Raw genomic sequence first — 26,242 nt, forward strand, 5'->3', positions numbered from 1 at the left:
ATAAATTAGAGAGAGAGAGAGAGAGAGTATATTTTTGTTTCTTATGCGAACATATCATGCATGCATCTCCGAGATGGAAAAGCGAGGCGAGGAGATACACGAAGATAGCTAGTGTGTGATTGTTTGCAACGGAGAGAGACACCCCTGTAGCACATGTCCAATAGAGGTCTGGCCAACACGGAAAAAAGGTCGAGAGGCACACATGGATGGCATGGACGCATGGGGAGGGAGAGAGGGTGTGTTTGTGATAGAGAGATCCCCTCGAGATCGTGGGGGGACTATATGGGTGGGAGATCGAGGGAGTGCGTGCGCGATAGAAAGATGCCCCAAGAGAAATCGAGATAGACCATGCACATGTTTGTGATGGAGACTAAGATTAGCTAGTCATATACATATAGGGGGGGGACTGTGTGTGCCTACAATTGAGTGAGAGACCATCATACTTGGCTAGCTGGGCATGAGATTGTGTGTGTGTGTGCGTGTGAGATGGAGACAGAACGAGGGAGAGAGATAGTGTTTTAGATGGGCCTATCGAGTGCGAGTGAGATATGCATGTGTATGTGTGACCCAGGTGGATGGAGAGTTTGAGAGAGGGGGGAAGAGCTCCGAGACGACATAGTGGTGCGTGAGAGAGTTATGGGCAAAGAGCCAAGGAATTTGTGTGCGTACGATGAGTGCACCCAAGATATCTAGCTTGGACTAGCTAGAGTATCATACATAGTGTGCGAGAGAGACCTATAGATAGTGTATATATGAATGCGAACTAGAAAGACCCCCCCCCTCACACACACACACAAAGAGAGAGAGAGAGATAGAGAGAGAGAGAGAGATGGAGAGAAAGGGAGAGGGACCAACAAGGTTTTTGTGTCGGATGCGTGCGACAGAATTGAAGATTGTCAGCGAGAGAGTGAGAGAGAGAGAACAGGAGTCCGAGAGAGGGGGAGGTCGCGTTTTATGCATCAAAGACTGATATAAACCATGTTTCGATATAAACATGCATTCAAATATTTAAATTGGAGAACATGTTGTCTGCAATCCACACATGAACGGATATATGCATATATCAAACAAGTTCATTAATTTGACTTTCAACATGTTCATGGAGTACTATAATACTCTACAACATGCTACTCGATTGAGGTGTTCAATTTTGGATTTAGTTCACTATTTTGACCTACTGAACGAGCTAGTTCATTGAATCGAGATATTCCATTTTGGGTTTGATTCGCGTTTTTGAGTGGGTCAACTATTTGTCATATAGTAAATCACTAGCAACGAGCATGTAAAAACACATTACTCCCGAGCATCATCTCTCCATCTAAAAAAGAAGTGGCAAGCTAATATTTCAAAATTTGATTCGAATCGACTTGGTAAGGTAGACGTGGATACTTGTTCTCCCAAAATTTGAACGAACCGTTAAACATCCTCTCTGCTCGGTGGAATTCGCCCGAGCAAATAAATGGGAGACGCGAAATTACCGTCCTATGTGGGACACGCATCAATTGGCCCGTTGTACATCGAGGGTAGGTTCGTAACTTCATCCAAGCACGCCTTCTCCTCGTCCGAAATGACATGTGCCGAATAATTCATAAACCATGGTCGGCAAAACACGCTCTCCTCGCCCGAAATAGCTCACGCCCACTATTTCAAAACACGCTCTCCTCGCCCGAAATCGCTTGCGCCCACTATAGTTCAAAACACGCCCGAAATCACCCGAAATCGCTCCCGCCCACTATTTGGGGAGAAGCAAAGTTACTCTACTATACCCGACCCTCAGTACACAGACCTAAGCCGAGAAGCCTATAGGCAAGGGTAGAACTGTAACTCCCCCTCACATTTCAGACAAATGCGTCCATAAGACATGGTTCCACCCCCCTCCCAATCCCCCCCCCCCCGCCCGCCCCCATTCATACCTCGTGAGCACCAAATCACCTTCTCCCCGGGAAGCTCCCTTCTCCTGAGCCGCGAAACCTCAGCCCCACCTCCATGGCGCCCCCACCGCACCAATTTCACAGCGCCCTCCTCCCTAATGCCGGAGACGCTGTCCAATTGCCGTCGTGCACTGGGTCGTGTGCCTCTTACTCCGTGCTGCTGGTGCTGCCTCGACGACGGCCGCATGAACCGTACCGGAGCCGACTCACCCCCGCTGTTGTTCACGGCACCAGAGCGGCTCCAACTTCGGATCCGTCCAGAGTCCTGGCGCTGCTTCCGCGTAGCCGTCGACCGTCACAACATCGCTCTTTCCCTGCCGCCGGTCGCCATCACAACCGCGCCGGCCTCATCGACTCGGCAGCTGGACCTAACTACTTCACCATGCCGCCAGATAGGTCGCACCCTCATCTCAAATCACTTTATTTAGGCGTCAGTTGTCTGAATTTTTATTTTGGGCCAATCGATTCCCAATGGGAAGCAGCACCCCTCGAGGCGGCGGAGCTCCTAGGCTGCCGGTTGGCTGGTGTCTAACGTAAGGGTGTGGGGCCGCAAGTTCGCCGCGGAAGCAGCGCTTAGATGGCTATCTTTTAGAGTTGCGTGGGTTGAAGGTACTGCCGCCGCCGGATCTGGATGACGGGGAGTCTTTGTGGATTGGCCCGAGGGCGGCGCAACCACGGCAGTGCGGTGGGGCGGGGAGCGGTGTTTTGGCCGGGGCCACGGACGACGGAGGTAGGCTGCTCTGCCGTTGGTCGCTGGCTCTTCGGGGAAGATTCCAAACAGTGTCATCCAGGAGGCACAAGACGGCCATCAAGCCATCCGGCGTAGATCGAACAGTACCAAAATAAAATAAAATCGTGTGACCCCAATTTAGTCTTCAGTCAACCGACGTGTGACCACTCTCGTACCTTGCTGTTGATCTCTTAGTGTATTTCTTCAGATCAAAGAGATATGTCATTCTTAACATTATGCGTTATCTGCATCTTGAGACACACCGTCTTACGACTCACCGCAACTGCTCCAACAAGGGAAGCATACACCAGAAGGGAGCTATAGTCCCCACTCAATAGTTCCCTGCATCGAATGCGCGTGCCCGACATGGACAGCCACAACAACTGCAGGGCCATCGACAAGTCAGCACATGATGCTCACTCCTATGGATGGCAGCCATATAGGTTGTACCCTCATCTTACTTGTGTGCAACATTTATGGCTTTGTTATTCATCTAAGCACGGAAAATAGATCATCACATTTCACTGTATATTCATGCTGATCTCTTATGGGTCTTGTTCAGGAGGTCACGCTGTTCCATAGTTCAGCTAAGATACTTGTTCTTTAGGTAACGTTGTTCCATAGTTATCATCCATCAGCCAATGCTATCCCACAGGTTGGTGATTATAGTATTATACCACTTCTAGTATTACCTATGTTGTTCTTTAATACTTTTGTGTGCCATCCAGTTAATCTCGAGTACAAATGATACATATTCTGTAGCTTTCATCTGTGTTCTCCCTTTAGTTTATGAGACCTGCTGCTGCTAGTTAACCCCAGTCCTACTATTTATGTCATCTCCTATAGGCACTCATTTACATAAATCTAACTACTAGTTGTCTTCCATGCATGTCAGATATAATTGCACACACTGATATATCCACAAGAACCTCATAGAGCAATGTAAAGGCCAATAAACTTGATGTCAATGATACCCAATATGACGGAACATGTAAAGGCAGTTCTTCAGAAGACTTGCAGAAAGATGATGAATCCTCTTCACCCCACAAGGTCCTTGATCTAACTTGGCCTGTGATATGGGTACAACATGCATATAACGTCCTGGAGTGTATCTACTCTGTTGCAATGCCATGTGCTTAGCATGCTGATCATGCATGTAAATATGTCAGGCCTTCCTGTTTTTCAGTACCAATTCCATTCATCATAACATGTTTTCAAATTCAAGTACTGTCATTCTACTCTATCGCAATGCCATCTGCTTAATTTGGACATCATGCTTCTGAATATCTTATGCATTGTTATTCATCAGTATGTACTTCATCTGTCTGCCATACCATGTTTTTTTACATTGAAGTGCTGTTCTAGTGCTCTGTTGCAATGCCATCTTATTTTCCCAATCATACACGTGTATGTTGCCTTACTTATTTCTATACGTATTCCTCTAGCATATAGTTTTACATTCAACTAGCACTACAAGGATACACTATATAAAGCAACATATATTGTACAATGTTTTGACTGTATGTTGCAAAATTTACAAGAGATACGCATATAAGCATTGTAGCATATGCGTTGCAGATCGTGACCCAACTTAGTACATACTCCCAGCCCAACACACCCAACCTTCTATCTAGCCCAGCCCAAGTTGGCTTTCAGGATTAATCTAGGTCTTTCCCTCCCCGTCCCCAACCCCAACCTCCCCTATTCCTCTCATTTCCTCCCACACCGGCCGCCGCCCCTCGTCAGAAATTGTGACTCCTTTGCGCGGCAGCGACCTACATGCCGGCGCGCCGCTCGTCACCACTCCCCTGCGACCCTCCATCCCGGCGTGCAGTCCCTCATCACCACTCCCCTGCGACCCTGGATCCCGGCGCGCCGCTCGTCACCACTCCCCTGCGACCCTCCATCCCGGCGCGCAGTCCCTCATCACCACTCCCCTGCGACCCTGGATCCCGGCGCGCCGCCCCTCGTCACCGCTCCCCTGCGACCAACGGCGAATCCAAGGTAAGGCCATGAGCAGGCTCAAACCTGCCCACCAAGTCTGCACATTCTTTGCTTAGGCTGTATCCATGTGCTAGTATGTAATTCAAATGAAATATCTTGTCCCTGTCAAATTCTCTTGCCCTATTCCCTCTCTATTTGTGTTATCTCTAGATCGGATTTACACTTTCTTTTCGATGATGGCTATTTTTATCTCTGATGTCCTGAAACAAGTTCTCCTGATTTTGAGACTTAGAAGTTACTCCCTCCGTTCCATAATATAAGAACGCTTTTTACACTACTAGTGTAAAAAGCGTTCTTATATTATGAGACGGAGGGAGTAGTAAATTAGAATTAGGCGTCCTCGGACTGTTGGTTCATAAGCTCATTGGTTAAGAAATTTTGTGGTGGCTATTTCTTGATTCACTTGCATTGCTTCAAAATCTTACTGATAATTACACTTTGCAGTTTCTAGCGAAAATATCTGAAGATCCTTACTAGTTTCCAGTGACGTTCTATCCTATTAAGCAAGAGTCTTCAAGGTGGTAGTTCAGTTCAACACTGCTGATCTCCGTGTCCGGCGCCCCATGCTCCAACCTTGGACTTGTTCCCAGGGACATGAATGGTAGCGTTTTAGTCAGTACTACAAATTCCTCTGGGCCAAGCATTGGTGTTATCTCTCTGGTGACTAATTGCAGCTCATCACTTTCAGGACGTGCCCAGTGTCAGCAAAGTACGCGCATGAATGCTGATTCATTCATGCGCCTTCCTGCCTTTCTGATGCCATTTTCGTCCAATAACATTTTCGGCAGGGGTAATGATCGAGCCTCGCTATACTATGCAAATTTATATGCTTTAAACAACAACGAAGTGCAGCAATTAATTTAACACAACATATAAGTGATTGTAATTCAAGTTGAATATCACGCACTATAAATACATGGCTTTTACAATTGTATATCTTAAATTACTCTACATGGCTTGCAGTGCACATGCTGCAGCCAGGGTATGTATATGGTTTCTTATGTAATACCATGTTGGCTTTGAAACTGAGCAGAATTATTTATTTTCCTTTTCAATGGTTAGTTATTGATTTATATTTTGTAGATTGCTATCTTTTCCCTTCTGAAATAAAAGCTGATCTTCAAGTTCTGTTAGTCAGATATGATTATTATGTATGACTATATCAGCAGCAAGGTGTTTTTAGTGCCAAATGATGAATATTTCAACCACTATTTGGTGGTAAGTTAGATGCTTTCCCTTACTTCCCAAAAATAATATAGGTACTTCTGTTACAGTTGGGAGCTGATGTATTGTTATCCCAGTATAGTGGCCAATACAAATTATATTCTATATTCGTGTGCACTCTGAGACCAAATAAATCATAATTGTATTATCTTTTTTTGGCCTTTGTGGTAACATGGTATCTCGTTGCATCCTGTTTAAAAAATCATGAGAAATATTTTAATATTACTAGTTTGCCTTTTCAACTAAAAAGGATATTGGTATTGTCGTTATCGTTAGTTCAGGACACGGTGCTTCTATAGGTGTATTTTTTTGGGTACTATTCCGCACTAAAAGTCGGGAACAAGTTCTATTCTGCCTATTATATTTATGAAGTATGGATAGAACAGACGTTCTTGTTTTGCAAATCCCAGAAAAGGACAAACTAGATACAAGGATACAGACGTTCTTGTTTTGCAAGTTCTATTCTGCCTATTTTTCAGTACTATGAGCCTGTACTCATGAAGTATGCTGCAAGGAAATACACGCCTACAAGTTGTCCCTATAAGATTAAGGTACTATTTTAGCTATTCCACTATAAATTAGTTACTCTTTTAGCAATTTCAATATAAATTATTTTGGTTTGCCCAATAAGATTTTCCTAGAACAGTATGCACACTATTGATTTGCAACCATCCTTTTCTGGGTCCAGAGTTGTTCATCACCCACAAAATATTTACTCGTCATTATTTGTGCCATTTGTAAAATGGATGTCACCATGTATCACAAAAAAATATGTTGTTCTATTGTATTTGCAGCACACAAATTATCACGATTTGTTTTTAGTTTCAAAGAAAACAAATATTTACTTGGGCTAACTAGCATGTGTACCAGTTCAGGTATGTGGCATGCAAGCAGAGGAGAGGATGAACTTGACAATTACCAATATTACTTCATATTTGATTTGACAAGGTCAGTTTCTTCATAGCGATTTACTAGAGAAAGTACATAGTACTCAGCTGGTGTAGATGAGTTTCTGGAGTTTGCATATCGGGATATACCAGCAGATACAATGACCAATATCCTGGCTCTATCACTACTTGCATCATGTCAATGCATTGTGTGTTAACAGTTCATTTTGTTTGTAGATGCAAAAGATAAATGGACGATTATATGGGTGTGTGGCAAGTATACTACAATGATGATAATTTTGTTCCTGTTGATGATGATGATGATGATGATGACGACGACGATGACGATGATGATGGATGCTTTCAGTTTTAGTTAAGTTGTAGGGATGATGTTCATGTTGGATGATGTTCCTTGGTTAAGTTTTAGATAAGTTGTAGGGATGTGATGGATGCTTTCAGTCTAAGTTTGCTATCAAGAAAATATTTAGATTATACGTCACATTAGATGGTGTTCCTCCTGTAATATCCACTATGGTAATCCAACAATTTTATCAAATATATGATTTATTCTTCTCATGAGTAATATTCTCTTGTTTTCTCGTCATGGAGCATTAATTTAGATGCTTGCATTTTATATAAAAACAATAATATTATTCACATCATATGTACCAACACTTAAGCGTTGCAAATTCTTCGTTGCCAAGCAATGGATTTTGATTCCTATACATTAAGCACCAACGGATAGAAGTGTTGCAGAAGTCTGTTTTATGTGTTGTACTCTTGCTTTACCAACGACAGTATAAGCGTTGCACTATGCACTAGCAACACTGGATAAGGCTACGCATCCCAAATCATTGGTAAATACACTAACAACGCATATATGGCCTTTTAGATACGAAAAAATGAGTTGCTATAGGAGGGGTCTTGTTGTAGTGTAGTGTTTTTTCTGCTGTGTTGTCCTGTCGTATCCCTAGCTCTTACACCATACTCCCTCCGTCCGGATTACATGTTTTTGAAATGGATAAAAAAGGATGTATCTAGAACTGAAATACGCCTAGACTCATCCATTTTTTTCCAGATGGAGGGAATACATGTCAATATGTCATGCCTTTATATTCTTCAGTACCTATTCCATCTCTCTGCTGTCGCATGTTTTATTATTAAAGCACCATTCTTCTATACAAGGCATGCAAGGGGAAGACGACTATGTTAGAATCTGAAGGGTTACAAACAAGGCCTTTGCAAAAGATCCAAACGCCAGGAGATAATAAACCAACTCCAGTTTTTATAGATACTGCTCCAGCACAGAAAAACCCAACTCCTGCTGATAATAAGCAGATTCCAGTGGCCAAAGAACTAGTCCGCTCCAGTCCAGCAAAAATATGTCAACTCAATTCTAAGAAGTGTGTGCGTATCCTTGCATCATGAAATTTTATAGCATGCTGATCATATTTTCTACATGTTTCTTAGCCATCTCTCTTTTAGAAAATAAGCTTAATAGATAGAAGAATTTCTGCAATGGTATCGTTTATGAGGAAAGATTCTTGCAGGAATTCTCTGTGCTCCAATGTAGATGTAAGTACCTGTTGTATATCACTATATTTTTACATCAGCATGTATTTTGTTAATCGGCGTGAATCCAACCTTTATCTGATCTAAATTTAGTTGTAGCAAAATGTATGATTAAAGGCCACAATGTTGATTTTTGTAAGGAAAACTGCCTGGTAGTTTTGCATCCTGAGCTGCATGAGTGTACTATCTCATATCAGTGGGTTTGAATACTTTGGTTCTGCAGTAGGTTTTTCAGTGTTTTTTTACTGCGTTGTCCTGTCGTATCCCTAGCTCTTACATCATACTCCCTCCGTCCGGATTAAATGTCGCAGAAATGGATAAAACTGGATGTATCTAGAACTGAAATACGCCTAGACCCGTCCATTTATTTCCGGATGGAGGGAATACATGTCAATATGTCATGCCTTTCTATTCTTCAGTACCTATTCCATCTCTGTTGTAGCATGTTTTATAACTGAATCACCATTCTTCTATATAAGGCATGCAAGGGGAAGATGGCTATGTTAGAATTTGAAGGGTTACTAACCAGGTCTTTGCAAAAGATACAAACTCCAGGAGATAATAAACCAACTCCATTTTTCATAGATACTGCTGTAGCACAGAGAAACCCAACTCCCACTGATAATAAGCAGATACCAGTGGCCAAAGAACTAGTCCGCTCCATTCCAGCAGAAGAATGTCAACTCCATTCTAAGAAGCGTGTGCGTATCCTTGCATCATGAAATTTTATAGCATTCTGATCATATTTTCTACTTGTTTTTTACCCATCTCTATTTTAGAAAATAAGGTTAAATGATATAAGACTTCCTCCATTTGGATCGTATTTGAGGAAAATATCTTGCGGGAATTCTCTCTGCTCCAATGCTGATGTAAGTACCTGTTGTATATCACTATATTTTTACATCAACATGTATTTTGTTAATCGGCGTGAATCTAACCTTTATCTAATTTAAAATTAGTTGTAGCAAAATGTTAAAGGCGCCAATGTTGATTTTTGTAAGGAAAACGCCTGGTAGTTTTGCATACTGAGCTGCATGAATGTACTATCTCATATCAGGCACATTACTAAATTGTAGTGCTTCTCTGGTTGCCCATTCATTCATTGTGTCAATGTTGCTTTCGTACTACCTTACCTGGCTGATGATACCTGTGCCATATTGTGTTAATTTGGTGTAGGTTAGTTGCCCAAACGTTCGTTGTGTCAATGTTGCTTTCCTATTGTCTGACTTGGCCAATGATAGCAATGCTAGTGTGTTAATTTTGTGCAGGCTGCTGAAGATAAGAAGACAAACTCTGAAAATAGCAAGGCAACCCCATTGTTTTCTTTCCAGTAAATCTAGGCCAGGTAATATGGCAATAACTCATGATTAATCTATTTGGTTCCCGTCCTAATTTATGTTATGATGCAGTGGTCGAGACACTCTCCACTATCAATAATACAAGCCTGCCAAAATCGCCATCTGAATCTGTTCAGTATCCTCTGTCTCGAATGCAACGGAATAAATGTATGTTTGTGAACCAACTAATGGTTGAAGCAATGATGGAAATGGTGGATGAATCAGAGGTGCAGAGTCGTGCGACACAACAACTGATCAATGTTTTCAGAGACAGTGTAGCAAAGCAGAAAGAACTTGCCCACATGCTTATGGGCGTCATCTATGCTGAGGTTGCAGATTGTGACGTTGTAGATGGTTAGGTTCTTCTCATTTATTTGCACTGGCATCAATCTTTGATTGCCCAGTGGATGTAATTTCCTGTAATATATGCTGGATGTGCAACGTTATTCCCTATATGCCGTACCTTTGCTTGATCGGTTTTGGTCCTGTGCATAATTGCTCGTCGTAATGGGCTCAAATTATCTAATTTGGCCTAAAGATATGTACGAACTTTAGTGGGCCCATTAAGTTAGTGGGCCGTTACTAGGCCGAAAGTTAATGGTCGGCCCTCTTACCTCCCGGGTCGTTAACAGGACGACATCGAAGCGGGCAATAGGTGGCCCCAATTTATTTCATGGGCCGTTAACAGGCCGTTACTAAGTTTGGGCTACATATGGCCCAACTATACTGTAGGCCTTTAGCAGGCCGAAAGAGACAGCGGGCTTGTACTGGACCATGAAGACCATGGGCCGCTAAGAGGCCGAAAGTCAGGTTGTATTGTAAATGGCCCAACTGTGTTGTGGGCCTTTAGCAGGCCGAAAGAGAAACCAGGCTGGTATTGGACCATGAAGGGCATGGGCCGTTAAAAGGCCAAAACTAAGGTCCGACTACAAATGGCCCTACTCATTTATGGTCCGTTAACAGGCCGAAAGGCACACAAGGCCGGGAATTGGCCCAACACTTAAATGGGTCGCTAGAAGGCCAAAACTCAGGTCCGACTACAAATGGCCCAACTGATTTATGGGCCGTCAATAGGCTGAAAGTGACACCGGGCCGGAAATTAGCCCAACATTTAAATGGGTCGCTAAAAGGCCGAAAGATGTATATCCTGAAAATTGGCCCATCCATTAAATGGGCCGTTAACAGGCCGATATCTCATCGCGCCGATATTGAGCCCAAATATGTAGCGGGCTGTTAACGGGCTCGAACTAACGATGGGCTGCAATGGTGTCAAATCTTTAACGAGCCATTGACGGGCCGAATTGGCACATCTCATATGGGCCGTGGGCTTAAATGGACTTGACACAAGTAGGCCTTATATGGGCTGGCCTGCTAATTTTTACTGGGCCGGCCTTTTCACAGGAATGGGCCTCTGTTGGGCCGTGCCACGTGTCAACGTATCATAGGCGCGTTCAGTCCAATGAGTTGATGACATCTGTCCCAACGATGACCCGACACGTGTTTCCTCCAGCCAATGATGATTTTACATGTGGAAAATCCCCATTGGTCGGGGCTGTTAACGGGTTATCGGATCCAAAACCCGATCCGATAGCTTAACGGCGTTCCCTTACGGTGGATGCCACGTGTCGGTCACCCTTGACGAAATCACTTCTGTGACGCGCGATTTATCGTCATGGAAGTGGACACTTCCGTGATGGTAATTTTGGTAATGTCATGGAACACTTCTACGACAGCACAGGTATGACTATCTTGATTCTATCATAAAATCTTCATGGATGTACATGCATGACAAAAACGCGACCTACTCTGACAAACACGTATCATCACGGAAGTGTATTTTTTTGTAGTGCCCCCACACTCCATCTTCCTCCCAAAAAAATCCCCATCCAGCTCAAGCACGAGTTCTAGCTCATTTTGCTGTGATTTTCGATCTCCTTGCTCAAAGCTCCATTCACAAAACTGCTTTGGGAGATTGTTCTTTGGTATGTGACTCCTCCAATGGTCCAATTAGTTTTTGTTCTAGTGCTTTATTCATTGCAAATTTTTGCTGCCTAGGTGACCCTGTTCTTGAGCTTGCATGTCAAATTTATGAGGTCCCAAGTAATTCTAATGCATGATAAAGGCTCTAGGCACTTATGGGAGTAGTTGCTATCAGTTTTATTGAGTTTGATTCACTTTAATTTTGAAGTTACTAAAAATTTCAGAAATTTTTCAGCGGAAGAAATATGTCTAGGAAAATGTACCAAGGTGGTTCTTCAACAAAGAAAGGACCCAGGCGTGCAATGCGTGAGCAAGACGATGAGCCACCAAGGGAAGTTGATGTGCGGCCTTGTGAATGGCCGTCAGAAGAATTTATGATCAATGCAGGCATCAAGAATGAATTTGACGCATATGTTCGTAATGCCGATCTTGAGGACTTCATGCAATATAAGTGTCCCTAGTCCCTAGATGGGAGAAGGGTTTCCCCTCTGGTCCTTGGCTCCCATGGCGTGGGAGGGGCGAGAGCCCCTCCGAGATTGGATCTATCTCTCTGTCTCTCTATGTTTCTGCGTTCTCGTATTCTTTTATATCCAGAGATCCGTAACTCCGATTGGATTGAAACCTTCGCCACGATTTGTTTCCGAAAATTAGCTTTCTTGCGGCCGAAGAAGAGCAGCAACTGCCTGACGGGTGGCCCACGAGGGGGCAGGCGCTCCCAGGGGAGGCAGGCGTGCCACCCTGTCTCGTGGCCACCTTCGGCACTGTCTCGCGTTGATTCTTCTTCCCATATTCTCTAAATATTCCAAAAATATTCTCTGTCCGTTTTTATTCCGTTTGGATCCCGTTTGATATGGCGTTTCTGCAAAACATAAAACATGCAACAAATAGGAACTGGCACTGGGCACTGGATCAATATGTTAGTCCCAAAAAATAGTATAAAAAGTTGCCAAAAGTATATGAAAGTTGCATAATATTGGCATGGAACAATCAAAAATTATAGATACGACGGAGACGTATCAGCATCCCCAAGCTTAGTTCCTGCTCGTCCTCGAGTAGGCAAATGATAAAAAAGATAGTTTTTGATGTGAATGCTACCTAGCATAATCTCGATCATGTAATCTAATCATGGCATGAATATTAAGACACGAGTGATTCAAAGCAATAGTCTATCATTTGACATAAAAACAATAATACTTCAAGCATACCAACCAAGCAATTATGTCTTATCGAAATAACATAGCCAGAGAAAGCTCATCCCTACAAAATCATATAGTCTGGCTATGCTCCATCTTCACCACACAAAGTATTGAAATCATGCACAACCCCGATAACAAGCCGAGCAATTGGTTCATACTTTTTAATGCGCTTCAACCTTTTCAAACCTCATGCAATACATGAGCGCAAGCCATGGACATAGCACTATAGGTGGAATAGCATATGATGATGGAGGTTGTGTGGAGAAGACAAAAAGGATAAAGTCTCACATCGACGCGGCTAATCAACGAGCTGTGGAGATGCCCATCAATTGATGTCAATGCGAGGACTAGGGATTGCAATGCAACGGATGCAGTAAGAGTTATAAGTGTATGAAAGCTCAAACTAGAAACTAAGTGGGTGTGCGTCCAACTTGCTTGCTCATGAAGACCTCGGGCATTTGAGGAAGCCCATCATCGGGATATACAAGCCAAGTTCTATAATGAAAATTCCCACTAGTATATAAAAGTGAAAGCATAGGAGACTCAATCTATGAAGAACATGGTGCTACTCTGAAGCACAAGTGTGGTAAAAGGATACTAACATTGCCCCTCTTCTCTTTTTCTCTCATTTATTTATTTATTTATTTATTTTTTGGTGGGCTTCTTTGGCCTTTTTTTATTTGGGCTTCTTTGGCCTCTTTTATTTTTCATAAAGTCCGGAGTCTCATCCCGACTTATGGGGGAATTGTAGTCTCCATCATCCTTTCCTCACTGGGTCAATGCTCTAATAATGATGATCATCACACTTTTATTTGCTTACAACTCAATATTACAACTCGATAGAACAAAGATATGACTCTATATGAATGCCTCCGGCGGTGTACCGGGATGTGCAATGATCTAGCGTAGCAATGACATCAAAAAATGGACAAGCCATGAAAACATCATGCTAGCTATCTTACGATCATGCAAAGCAATATGACAGTAAATTCTCAAATCATGTATATGATGATGATGGAAGTTGCATGGCAATATATCTCAGAATGGCTATGGAAATGCCATGATAGGTAGGTATGGTGGCTGTTTTGAGGAAGATATAATGAGGCTTATGTGTGATAGAGCGTATCGTATCACGGGGTTTGGATGCACCGGCGAAGTTTGCACCAACTCTCGAGGTGAGAAAGGGCAATGCACAGTACCGAAGAGGCTAGCAATGATGGAAGGGTGAGAGTGCGTATAATCCATGGACTCACATTAGTCATAAAGAACTCATATAATTATTGCAGAAGTTTATTAGCCCTTGAAGCAAAGTACTACTACGCATGCCCCTAGGGGGATAGATTGGTAGGAAAAGACTATCGCTCGTCCCCGACCGCCACTCATAAGGAAAGCAATCAAAAAACACCTCATGCTCCAACTTCGTTACATAACGGTTCACCATACGTGCATGCTACGGGACTTGCAAACCTCAACACAAGTATTTCTCAATTTCACAATTACTCAACTAGCACGACTCTAATATCACCACCTTTATATCGCAAAACTATTGCAAGGAATCAAACATATCATATTCAGTGATCTACAAGTTTTATGTAGGATTTTATGACTAACCATGTGAATGACCAATTCCTGTCATCTCTCTAAATAGATATAAGTGAAGCAAGAGAGTTTAATTCTTTCTACAAAAGATACGCCCATGCTCTAACAAATATAAGTGAAGCAAAGAGCATTCTACAAATGGCGGTTTTCTATGTGAAGATAAACAGGCAATCCAAACTTCAAATGATATAAGTGAAGCACATGAAGCATTCTCATACTCAAAAGATATAAGTGAAGTGCAATGAGCATTCTATAAATCAACCAAGGACTATCTCATACCAGCATGGTGCATAAAAGAAAAATGAAAACTAAATGCAAAAGACACTCCAAGATTGCACATATCGCATGAATGAAACGAATCCGAAAACATACCGATACTTGTTGAAGAAAGAGGGGATGCCTTCCAGGCATCCCCAAGCTTAGACGCTTGAGTCTCCTTGAATATTTACTTGGGGTGCCTCGGGCATCCCCAAGCTTGAGCTCTTGCCTCTCTTCCTTCTTCTCACATCGAGACCTTCTCGATCATCGAACACTTCATCCACACAAAACTTCAAAAGAAAACTCGGTAAGATCCGTTAGTATAATAAAGCAAATCACTACTCTAAGTACTGTTGAACACCAACTCATATTTTGTTTTTGCATTGTGTCTACTGTAATATAGCTTTTCCATGGCTTAATCCACTGATAGAAATTGATAGTTTCATCAAAACAAGTAAACTATGCATCAAAACAGAATCTGTCTAAAACAGAACAGTCTATAACAATCTGAACATTCACCATACTTATGGTACCCAAAAAATTCTACAAAAATTAGGACAACGAAAATCTACTAGAACATCATAGGATGGCAACACATCATTGGATCATAATATGAAGCATAAAGCACCATGTTCAAGTAGAGGGTACAGCGGGTTGCGGGAGAGTGGACCGCTGAATATAGAAGGGGAAGGTCATGGAGATGTTGGTGAAGATGAGGGCGGTGTTGGTGAAGATCGTGGTGATGACGATGGCCCCGGGCAGCGCTCCGGCGCCACCGGAAGCAAGGGGGATAGAGCCCCCCTTCTTCTTCTTCTTCCTTTTACCTCCTCCCTAGATGGGAGAAGGGTTTCCCCTCTGGTCCTTGGCTCCCATGGCGTGGGAGGGGCGAGAGCCCCTCCGAGATTGGATCTATCTCTCTGTCTATCTCTGTTTCTGCGTTCTCGTATTCTGCCCTTGCATCGTTTCTTTTATATCCGGAGATCCGTAACTCCGATTGGATTGAAACCTTCGCCACGGTTTTTTTTCAAAAATTAGCTTTCTTGCGGCCGAAGAAGAGCCGCAACCGCCTGACGGGTGGCCCACGAGGGGGGCAGGCGCGCCCCCTGTCTCATGGCCACCTCAGGAACCGTCTCGCATTGATTCTTCTTCCCATATTCTCCAAATATTCCAAAAATATTCTCCTTCCGTTTTTATTCCGTTTGGATTCCGTTTGATATGGGGTTTCTGCGAAGCATAAACCATGCAACAAATAGGAACTGGCACTGGGCATTGGATCAATATGTTAGTCCCAAAAAATAGTATAAAAAGTTACCAAAAGTATAGGAAATTTGCATAATATTGGCATGGAACAATAAAAAATTATAGATACGATGGAGACGTATCATGGCGTACCGCAAAATGGGACTCTACGGGCTACTATTCATCCACCGTCTACTGCCTCGCTCCGTCCTCCACGGCTAATGTTCATCCACCATCGACTCCCTCCAGCCTCCACTGGCTACTGTTCATCCAGCCTCCACGGGGTCCTGTTCATCAATTCCCAACCGGTTGGAGTGTGGTGGCCTCCTCGGGGTCCTTCTCATCTAGTGGCAACCGCCTACTACCACGACGTCCTGTTCATCCAACCCCTACCGGCTGGGGTGCGGGGCGTACGTACGAGCGGCCGGCAAGAACAACAGGAATTGTTCATCCATAGCCAACCAACCGACCGCTAGGTCACCACGCCTTGCCCCGTTCTACATATCGCGCGCGGCAGCAATAGTAACTGTTCATCGAGAGGCAACCCAACACCGGCTAGCTACACCTCACACGGAGGCTCGATCGGCTTCAGTAAGCAGCAGCAGCGATCGACCGCTCGGGTTCAGTTAGCAACACTAGTGAAGGAATTGATCATGTTTAGTTAGCGGCGAAGAAATCAATAGCGTTCAGTTAGCAGCGAAGGGATCGATCCCTCCGCTTCTATACATAGCACTGTGTTTGCTCGGGTTCAGTAAGCGAACGCCTTGCTCGGGTTCAGTTAGCAAGCTCCCCGCACACGCGCGTACGAGAGAAACGCAAAAATCACACTGCATCGCTTGGCCCCCACCACTCACCGTAACCAGGAACTCCCCGGACCCCCCCCCCTCACTTCTACCACCATTTTTACATCATGGACGACCCACTCCAGCCCTCCCAGGACGAAAATCCCATTTTCTGTCATAATTTTTTGTCATGGAAGTAGGAGCCGACCACATCTATCATGATACGCGTTTTTGTCACAATTATCGTCATAGAATTGTCATAACCATGACATAAAAAGTTATCATTCGGGCCATAATGTCATGGATGTGTATTTTTTTTGTAGTGACACCCAAGCCTGCGGTGGTTCCAAGGCCGAGAGTTTGCTCCACCAGGTAGGGGAATCAGATTCACATGAGACGGGTGTGGCCTGGCCCAAACATGGGTAGTTCGGCACATTGGCTCCAGGCATGAACACGCTGTCGGGAACCCCATATATGATATCTCACCTAAATGGGCCTTCTAGACACCTACCTACTCAGCTGCCCCGCCCGTTCTTGTTTCTGGTTACCTGGTTACAAAGCATTCTCATGCAGTCATCCGGGCATTCATCCATCATGTCGGCTTTCCAACCAATCGACTGTGCATATACCCTAGTCGTCTGCACACATTTCCGTAATGGGCAATAACTACCTAGCTTCCTCTCTCAACATAAAAATAATAATCCTAGACTCAGTGTTAATGTGTGAACCTTAAATTTTTGAAAACAACATTACTTTCATAAGCAATTTTCCCTGTGAGGTCCATAAGTCTAGACTAGAAACAAAGGTTCAAATATAATACAACACTCTCCTTCAACTACTAGTTGATCATGTCCAAATAGTCTGACCTGGTCTCCTAAAATGTGAATAGTGATCAGAAGCCTTTCCTTTAGCTGTTTATACAGGAACGAATCAATCAAGTTTCTATTAAAACAGAACTGTAGAATTAGTCCGTCGGGTTAAGCATTGGGGAGCTGATAGGTCAAACGGCTTGTTAAACCTTTCTTTTTTCTTTTTGGATCATAACCAAATAAAAACTTCTCGAGTTATCAGAATCCATAGTCAAATTCAGTCCTTGGTTATTCAAGTTAGATGAAATAGTAATAGTTTGGATATGGATGGCTATAAACTAGAATGGGTACAAAATGGGTGATGCCCTTTGGATGGTCTGATGTCACGAGTCATCAGATAGCCGATATGGATGGTTAGAAGTTAGAATTGATACAAAGTAGGTTGCACCCTTTCGATGATCTAATGTCACAGGTCAGCAGATATACGATATGGATGGTGAAGATAGTATGGATACAAAGTGGACTGCACCCTTTGGATGGTCCGATGTCACCAATTAGCAGATATCCGGTATGGATGGTCAGAAGTTAGGATGGATACAAAGTTGGATGCACTCTTTGGATGTTTATGATATCACCTCTGTTGCATTGACTATAGTGTATCTGTTATCACACCCCTCAACCACTAATAGATCTCACAGAAATGACCCTATCTCTTTGTTTTAATCAAATCAAGTTGTCTAGATTCATGATTTCACATTTATGCATGTTGGTCTCTTTATGACATGTGTCCAATCATATCTCTTCGTGCATGCAGCCCAAACAAGAAAATTGTAATACTGGCTTTTGGTGTATATTCATACCACTTCCCAATGTATATTTTCCTTTTAAACTACTAATAAAACGTCCATATACTACTATGAAGATATTAGCAACCGAGACTATTATATTTTCTTCTATACCTATACCTCTATACGTACTAATAAAGTAAGGTGTGTTTCGCCAATTTTTTCATCCGTTCATCGTCGAAAATATTTTTTTCTTCCCGATGTGGTACTAAATTCATATGCGTTTGTTTGCTAGAAAAAGCATTTTTGTATGTGGGCCACGCGCTGTGGCCGAGCGAAGCCAGCCCACTTATTTTTCTGCCCACGCAGCTGGGAAAACTCTTTTTTCGCCCTGGGCAACAAATAGCCGGACTTTCGCACGCGACAATCAAGAATGCACTGGCCCATTTTTCTTTTTTTTCTGTGTTTTACTTCTATTTTTATTCTTCTATTCCTATCTATTTTTTCCCTTCCATGTTTATTTTCTTTTAGAATTTATTCCATAAATTAAAAATTTCCAAAAAAACATTCAGAATAATTATTTCTGGAAAATGTTTAGAATTCCACAATTTTGTTGCTATTTTGAAAATTATGCGGAACTTGCAAAAAGTTGCACTTTAAAAAAACATTGATTTTCAAAATTGTTTGGGATTTTAAAAAAGAAAATGGCATTTTAAAAAATGCTCCAAATTTAAAAAATATCCATGTTTTAGTGAAAATTGCAAATTTTAATATAATCCTCGTAAAAGATACACATTTTCTAAAAATCTTATGAATTTTCAACACATGTTCCCGTTTGAAAAAAGATGTTGACAAATTCAAATGGTGTTCATATTTTTATTAAAAAGTTGGTGTTTTCAGAAAATGTTTGTGAATTTGAAAAGACGTTCCCTTTAATATTTTGTTCTCGTTTTTTCAAAAGTGTACATAATTTTCAAAAAAATATTCAGGATCTTTTTCATGTTTCCTACAATATTAAGAAACTTTATACCTTAAAATCCGTTGATTGGAAGGATTGAAAGGAAGAGTAGATTGAATAACTCATGGGCCTTCTCTGGCGTACGATGACGTAACAAAAATCTTAAATGCCCTCGATCAATGACTAGACAAATAGCAGATGATTCCTTCACACACGGTGAAGCCAATAAGCTAAATACAAAACATCTCACGTTGATTGGTTATGAACTAAAAAATATACGAAATAATACAAAACATCTCACGTTGATGTTTCTGGCGACGTTGGTCTTAGTTAAATGATGTACAAAGGGCTCCCCCAAGAAGGCCACACTAGATGGTAGCATCGCAATGAATCATGGTCTCATCTTGAGTAAGCTTCTTCATTCTTTGAGAGAAAATTACAGAACTAAAAGGGACCATAATTGTAATCATGTTTGATATCCTGATCATATTGCTGATCCTCATCATTCTGGCTGTCGTCATCATCCTGGTTGCCCTGATCTTCCTCGCCGTCCTCATCATCTTGGTTGTCCCCATCATCATGGTCATCCTGGGCTATCGCTTGATCCTGGTCATCCTAATCATCTTCGTCAACCTCATCATCTTGACTGGAGAAATATAGTGTCCTTAACCCGTTGACTGTTTCTTTCAAGGAAAATGTTATGTACTCTCCTCCGATGAGGTCATCATGTGAAATGTACTTCTTCCATCCAGGGATGGCTATGATGGTTCTATCCCTTTGTTTACGCACATCTAGTTTGAGTATGCACCTCTTATCATCCTCAAGTCCATAATGTTACGACATAAATTGTTGAAGTCAACCCTTATGTTGCACAGGATACACTATGCAAAAGTTGATAATTAGCAATAAAGTTAGTAAAAGGATTAAACAAATGGTTAGAATTGAAAACTAATAGAAGTTGAAGACCGTTACCACTGATTTTTGAAACCCCTTCTTCAAGAAGATCCCAAATTGTACTGTAGTTAGCAAACTGTTCATACATGGACTTTTACAGATATGGCAGTTATTACGCCTCATGATCCCTAGTGATCAATATGAAGAACTTATCAATTTTAAATAGTTGACATGAAAACTAGCTTATGGAAGTAATATTGAGAAGAGGAACCGTCTAAGAAGGGTAAAAAAATCAACATGACCTTTGCTGGATATTTAACATATTGAATACCAGAAATTTGACGAATCAGAAGTTAATTAACGTTTCACCAAAACGTTGGTAGTCATTTTTAAATCCCTGTAAATAACATGCTAAGCCCATGCACTTGTCATATGTAAGTAAAGTCGACTCAATTCCACTCATATGTAAGCAACTTAAACATGCTAATCCCATGCACTTGCACAATGTGAGATATTACAATGCCACTCATAATGAGTGACATAAATGAAATTCGGCATGACCTTTGCTTAAAAAGTGAACATATTGAGTGACAGAAATTTGGTGAAACAGAAATGAATCAAAGTATCACCAAAATGTTGGCACTCATTGTTGAATCCCTACAAATAAAATAGTACATGTACAACACGGCAGATGGCTAACATTGCCACTATATATTGGAATGCAAAAATAATAATCAAACCACATTTCCACTCTCCATTGCAGTGCAAAAGTATTTATCTAGAGGCTAATTAACCTACCTAAATTAAGGTAGTAGATGAATATTACATCAATCACACAGGAAGATGAAACCATAAAGCATAGTTTAATCTACAAAATATCTAGAAGCAGACCCTAACCCTACCTAATTGGAGCCAATATATAATGTATCTAGAGCAACAGCGGATGGGAGGGGAGATACTATACCGTGGGTAGATCCGATGGCGGACAGAAGTGCAGAGGGACGGCTGTTCTGACGGTTGTGGCGGCGGACGGTGTAGAAGGCAGATCCGGCAGCGGATGGCGTGGAAGGAGCCTCCGACGGATAGGAGGGACGACGGAGTGATATGGGCACACACAGAAGGGGGGGGAACCGACAAGACTACTGAAAATGGATTAGTCTGGGTCAGGCGGGCGTGGGGGTAAGTTTGCAGAGTGAGAAGTGGAGGGCGGGCACAGACACCAGCCACTGCACACTTTGTCATATTTTGTAATTTTTGGCGTGGCTTGCCGAAACGTAGTTGTGGCGAACATGTTTCCACACACCGCCACTGGTTTATGTAGTGCCCACCACTGCTCTTCCCATCTCGCCGGCTAATTTTTAAGAGTTTACCTGTGACAGGTATTAGTTGACGCCCGTCACTGGAATGGATGTAGCTATGGGGGGTCTATTTTCCTAACCGCCACTACTACTTTCTCAAATTCGATTTATGTCTCACATGCCCCCACCCGATCGACCCTCTAACTGGCATGTCCATAGCATCCCAAGGTTAGGCAAAGATCACAAAACACACCTACTACACCAGAAAGTCAAGCAATCTATGGGCGGCACGTGTAGTAGACCTTCTTTTTATGTATACCTTTTGCTCGTGATGACAACTTGAGCATCTCTGATTAGCGCAGGGACCAACTCCTCTGGCAGTACCAACTCCTATGGCAACTTCTCTGGCAGTATGGCGCAATCCTCGACTTACTTCACCCTCTCCTTCGTTTGCATTCAAACTGTATCAGGACCCGTCCTAGTTAAGTGATCGTTGCTCATGCCCTTCTTTAGCTGTCCAGGGCAACCCAATAGTCGGGTCAATAGAGAGGCCGGTCACACCCCCTCCCTATGGTACATGACTTGAACCATCGGAACTAGGATTCCTATTCATAACAACCAAGGCGACTCGGAACCATTCACCTGGAAATCACAAAGTCCAAATATCGGGCTGACACTACAAAAAAAGGCACATCTGTGACATTATGGCCCGAACGAATTTTTTTATGTCATGGTTATGACACTTCTATGACGATAATTGTGACAAAAACATGTATCATCATAGATGTGGTGGGCTCCTACTTCTATGAAAAAAAATCATTACAAAAGATGGGCTTTTCATCCTTGGCGGGCCAGGGACGCACTTGCATGACATTCTTTGGGCCTTTCATGACATAAACAATCGTGGTAGAAGTGAGGGCGAGGAAATTTTCACGGGGTTCCCGGTTACGATGGGTGGTCGGGGACGAGCGATGCAGTGTGGTTTGCGCGTTTCTCTCTCGCATGTGCGCGTGGTGCGAGCCGTGTCGCTATAACTGAACCCGAGCGAGAGGTGTTCGCTTACTAAACCCAAGCGATTGCACTACTACGTACTGAAGCCGATCAATCGATCCCTTCGCTGCAAACTAAACCTGATTGACTCCTTCGCTACTAACTGAACCCGATTGATCGCTGCTGCTGCTTACTGAAGCCGATCGAACCCCCGTGCGAGATGTAGCTATCTAGTTGGGGGTTGCCTCTGGATGAACAATGTCCGTTGCTTTCCTGTGTGTGATACGTAGAACGAGTCAAGACGTGGTGAGTCGACCTAGCCGGTTGGTTGGTTGTGGATGAATAGTTCCCGGTGGAGGATGGATGAATAGGACCCCGGCCGTGTGTAGGCGGTAGCCACTGGACGAACAAGACCCCGAGGAGGCTACCACACACCCCAGCCGATTGGGGGTGGATGAGCAGGACCCCAGTGGAGGTTGGATGAACATTAGCCGGTGGAGGCTGGATAAACAATAGCCCATCGATGAATAGTAGCTCATGGAGGCTGGAGAAAGTCGACGGTGGATGAACAGTAGCGGGTGGAGGCTTGAGAAGGTCGACGGTGGAGGAACAATAGCCTGTGAAGGTAGTGAACGGTGGATGAACAGTAGCCCGTGGAGTCCGGTTTTGCAGTACGCCACACCGCCCCCGATGAACAAGGCCCTGTTTTGACCATAGGCGCTCGATCAGAAGTCTGTTTCCTCCGTTTTGCGGTAAGCTACACCCCTCCCGATCAACAGGACCCCTTTTTGACCATAGGCATTTGGCGACAAGTCTGTTTCCTTCGTTTTGCGGTACGCCGGACCCTTCCTGATGAACAGGACCCCGTTTTGACCATATGTGGTCGAACATCAGGCTGTTTCCTTCGTTCTGCGGCACCCAGACCATGTTTCGGCTGTTCTGTCCAAGCCGGTTGGCTCCCGATGAACAAGACGTATTCCGACCCAATCGGTTGCCTCCCGATGAACACGACGTTGTTTCCTCCGTTCCGACCCAGCCGGTTGGCTTCCAATAAACAGGACGTCATCGTTGTACGTGTTCGATACCCCACCCGTATGTATGTACGTTGTCGTATTTACTCTCTTGTAGCGTGGTTGTAAGTATGTGTTTCTTCAACGCGGATATTCTTGCTTCAGCCGCCCAAACCATCGCCCACGGTACCGCCTGCTCCTGCCTTTCATGGCCGGCTGTGCTGCAGTTTAGGCCTGACCGGCCGACCCTACTCCCATCACCGTCCAAGCCATTCATCTACTCACCAACACCTCCTATTATTCTCCAGCGACGGTGGCCTCACACCGCAGCCAAACCAGTGAACCCTCGTACTCCCCTCCGCATGGGCACCACTACTGTGTCTTCGCCGCCTCCGGGTCGTTCCCTTCCTAGGCCTCGCCGTCGTCCATCGCGTTGGTTCTCTCGACGCAGCATGGTCAACTTCGTCAACAAACGACAGTCATCATAAGAGGGATGTACGTGGAGTGGCTGACAGTAGGGACCCACATGGTCCATGCCGCACGCAAACAAGTGCCTCCTTATTATGCGAAAATAAATGATTTCTCCCCTGAACAGGTTTGACCCACCAACTACATCTTTGCACGCAAGGAAGTGCCTTCTTATCACGCGGAAAAAAAGTTTTCATCCATGACAGCTTGGACCCACTAGTTACATCTTTGCACGCAAGGAAGTGCCTCCTCATTACAAGCAATAAATGATTCCTCCCCTTGCTAGCTGGGATCCACCATATTTGGAGGTTGACTTGTGGGCCTACTTAGTTGATGCATACCCAGGGCTTTGTCGACTTAGTCAATAAACGATTCTAGGTGCAGTAACCATTGGATGTTAATCCAATAACCCTGCTGCATCTTCAACCACTGGTATTCTTGTCCAGCCGCCCGAACCAGTGCCCGTTGTACCGCCCGCTCCAGCCTCCCGTGGCCGGTTGTGCTGCCGCGCAGGCCTCACCACCCGACCCTACTACCATCGCTGGCCAGGCCTTCCCTCTAGTCATCCACCCTCCCAATAAACGCTCGTACTCCCCTCCGCATGGGCATCCACCTGCCGCATCTTCCCTGGCTCTGCGTCGTTCCCTTCCTAGGCCTCTCCATCGTCCACCGCCTTGATGCTCTCGGTATGGCGCGGTCAACGAGGTCAAAGAATGATAGCCAACATAAGAGGACTATAGGTGGTGAGGCTGATAGTTGGACCCACCAGCTACATCTTCGAACACAAGGAAGTGCCTCCTTATTACTCGCAAAACAAAAAAGATTCCTCCCCTAACAGTTGGGACCAGCAGCTATATCTTCACACGCAAGGAAAGTGCGTCCTTATCCTCCCTAACAGCTGGGACCCACCCAGTCGAACGTACGTAGCATTGTCTGTATGGTCGCGACCGTGTACGTACATACTGGTCGACCGGTCTCTCTGCAATGATGAACCGTGGCCGAGTAAATAGCACACGTGTCATAGTAGAGCCCCTAACGTAGCAGTTCAGGAAGTCCCATCTAAACTGTGTACACGTACGTATAGCCACATGCCAAAAATACGGCCACGTACGTACATACAGGCGGGGTATCGAACGCGTATTCACGCATATGTACGGCCAGGGCTCGTGTACATGAAGAGGCAATGGATGGCAGCAATGGCGTCCTGTTCATCGGAAACCCACCGGCTGGGTCAGAACGGAGAAACAGCGTCGTGTTCATCGGGAGGCAACGAAATGTGTCTTTTTCATCGGGAGCCAACCGGCTTAGATGGAACAGCCGAAACAGGGTCTTGTGTTCCGCGAAACAGAGGAAACAACCTTTTGTTCAACGCGTACATTTGAAAGGGGGTCATGTGCATCGGGAGGGGTTTGGCATACCATAAAAAGGAGGAAATGGACTTCCGTTCGACCGTCTACTGTCGAACGAGGTCCTGTCGATTGGGAGGGGTCTCGCGTACCGCAAAACGGAGGAAACAGACTTCTGTTCGAGCGCCTACACTCGAAAAGGGGTCCTGTTCATTGGGAGGGGTGTGGCGTACCGCAAAATGGGACTCTACGGGCTACTATTCATCCACTATCTACTGCCTCGCTCCATCCTCCATGGCTAATGTTCATCCACCATTGACTCCCTCCAGCCTCCACTAGCTACTGTTCATCCAGCCCCCAAGGGGTCCTGTTCATCAATTCCCAACCGGCTGGAGTGTGGTGGCCTCCTCGGGGTCCTTCTCATCTAGTGGCAACCGCCTACTACCATGACGTCCTGTTCATCCAACCCCTACTGGCTGGGGTGCAGGGCGTACGTATGAGCGGGCAGCAAGAACAACAGGAACTGTTCATCCACAGCCAACCAACCGACCGCTAGGTCACCACGCGTTGACTCGTTCTACATATCACAGGCACGGCAGCAATGGTAACTCTTCATCGAGAGGCAACCCAACACCGGCTAGCTACATCTCGCACGGAGGCTCGATCAGTTTCATTAGACAGCAGCAACGATCGACCGCTCGGGTTCAGTTAGCAGCACCAGTGAAGGAATTGATCGGGTTTAGTTAGCGGCGAAGAAATCGATAGGGTTCAGTTAGCAGCGAAGGGATCGATCCCTCGGCTTCTATACATAGCATTGCGTTTGCTCGGGTTCAGTAAGCGAATGCCTTGCTCGGGTTCAGTTAGCAAGCGCCCCGCACACGCGAGTACGAGAGAAACGCGCAAATCACACTGCATCGCTCGGCCCCGACCACTCATCGTAATCGG

The sequence above is a fragment of the Triticum dicoccoides genome, chromosome 6B, assembly GCF_002162155.2.
Source record: "Triticum dicoccoides isolate Atlit2015 ecotype Zavitan chromosome 6B, WEW_v2.0, whole genome shotgun sequence".
NCBI lineage: Eukaryota > Viridiplantae > Streptophyta > Magnoliopsida > Poales > Poaceae > Triticum > Triticum dicoccoides.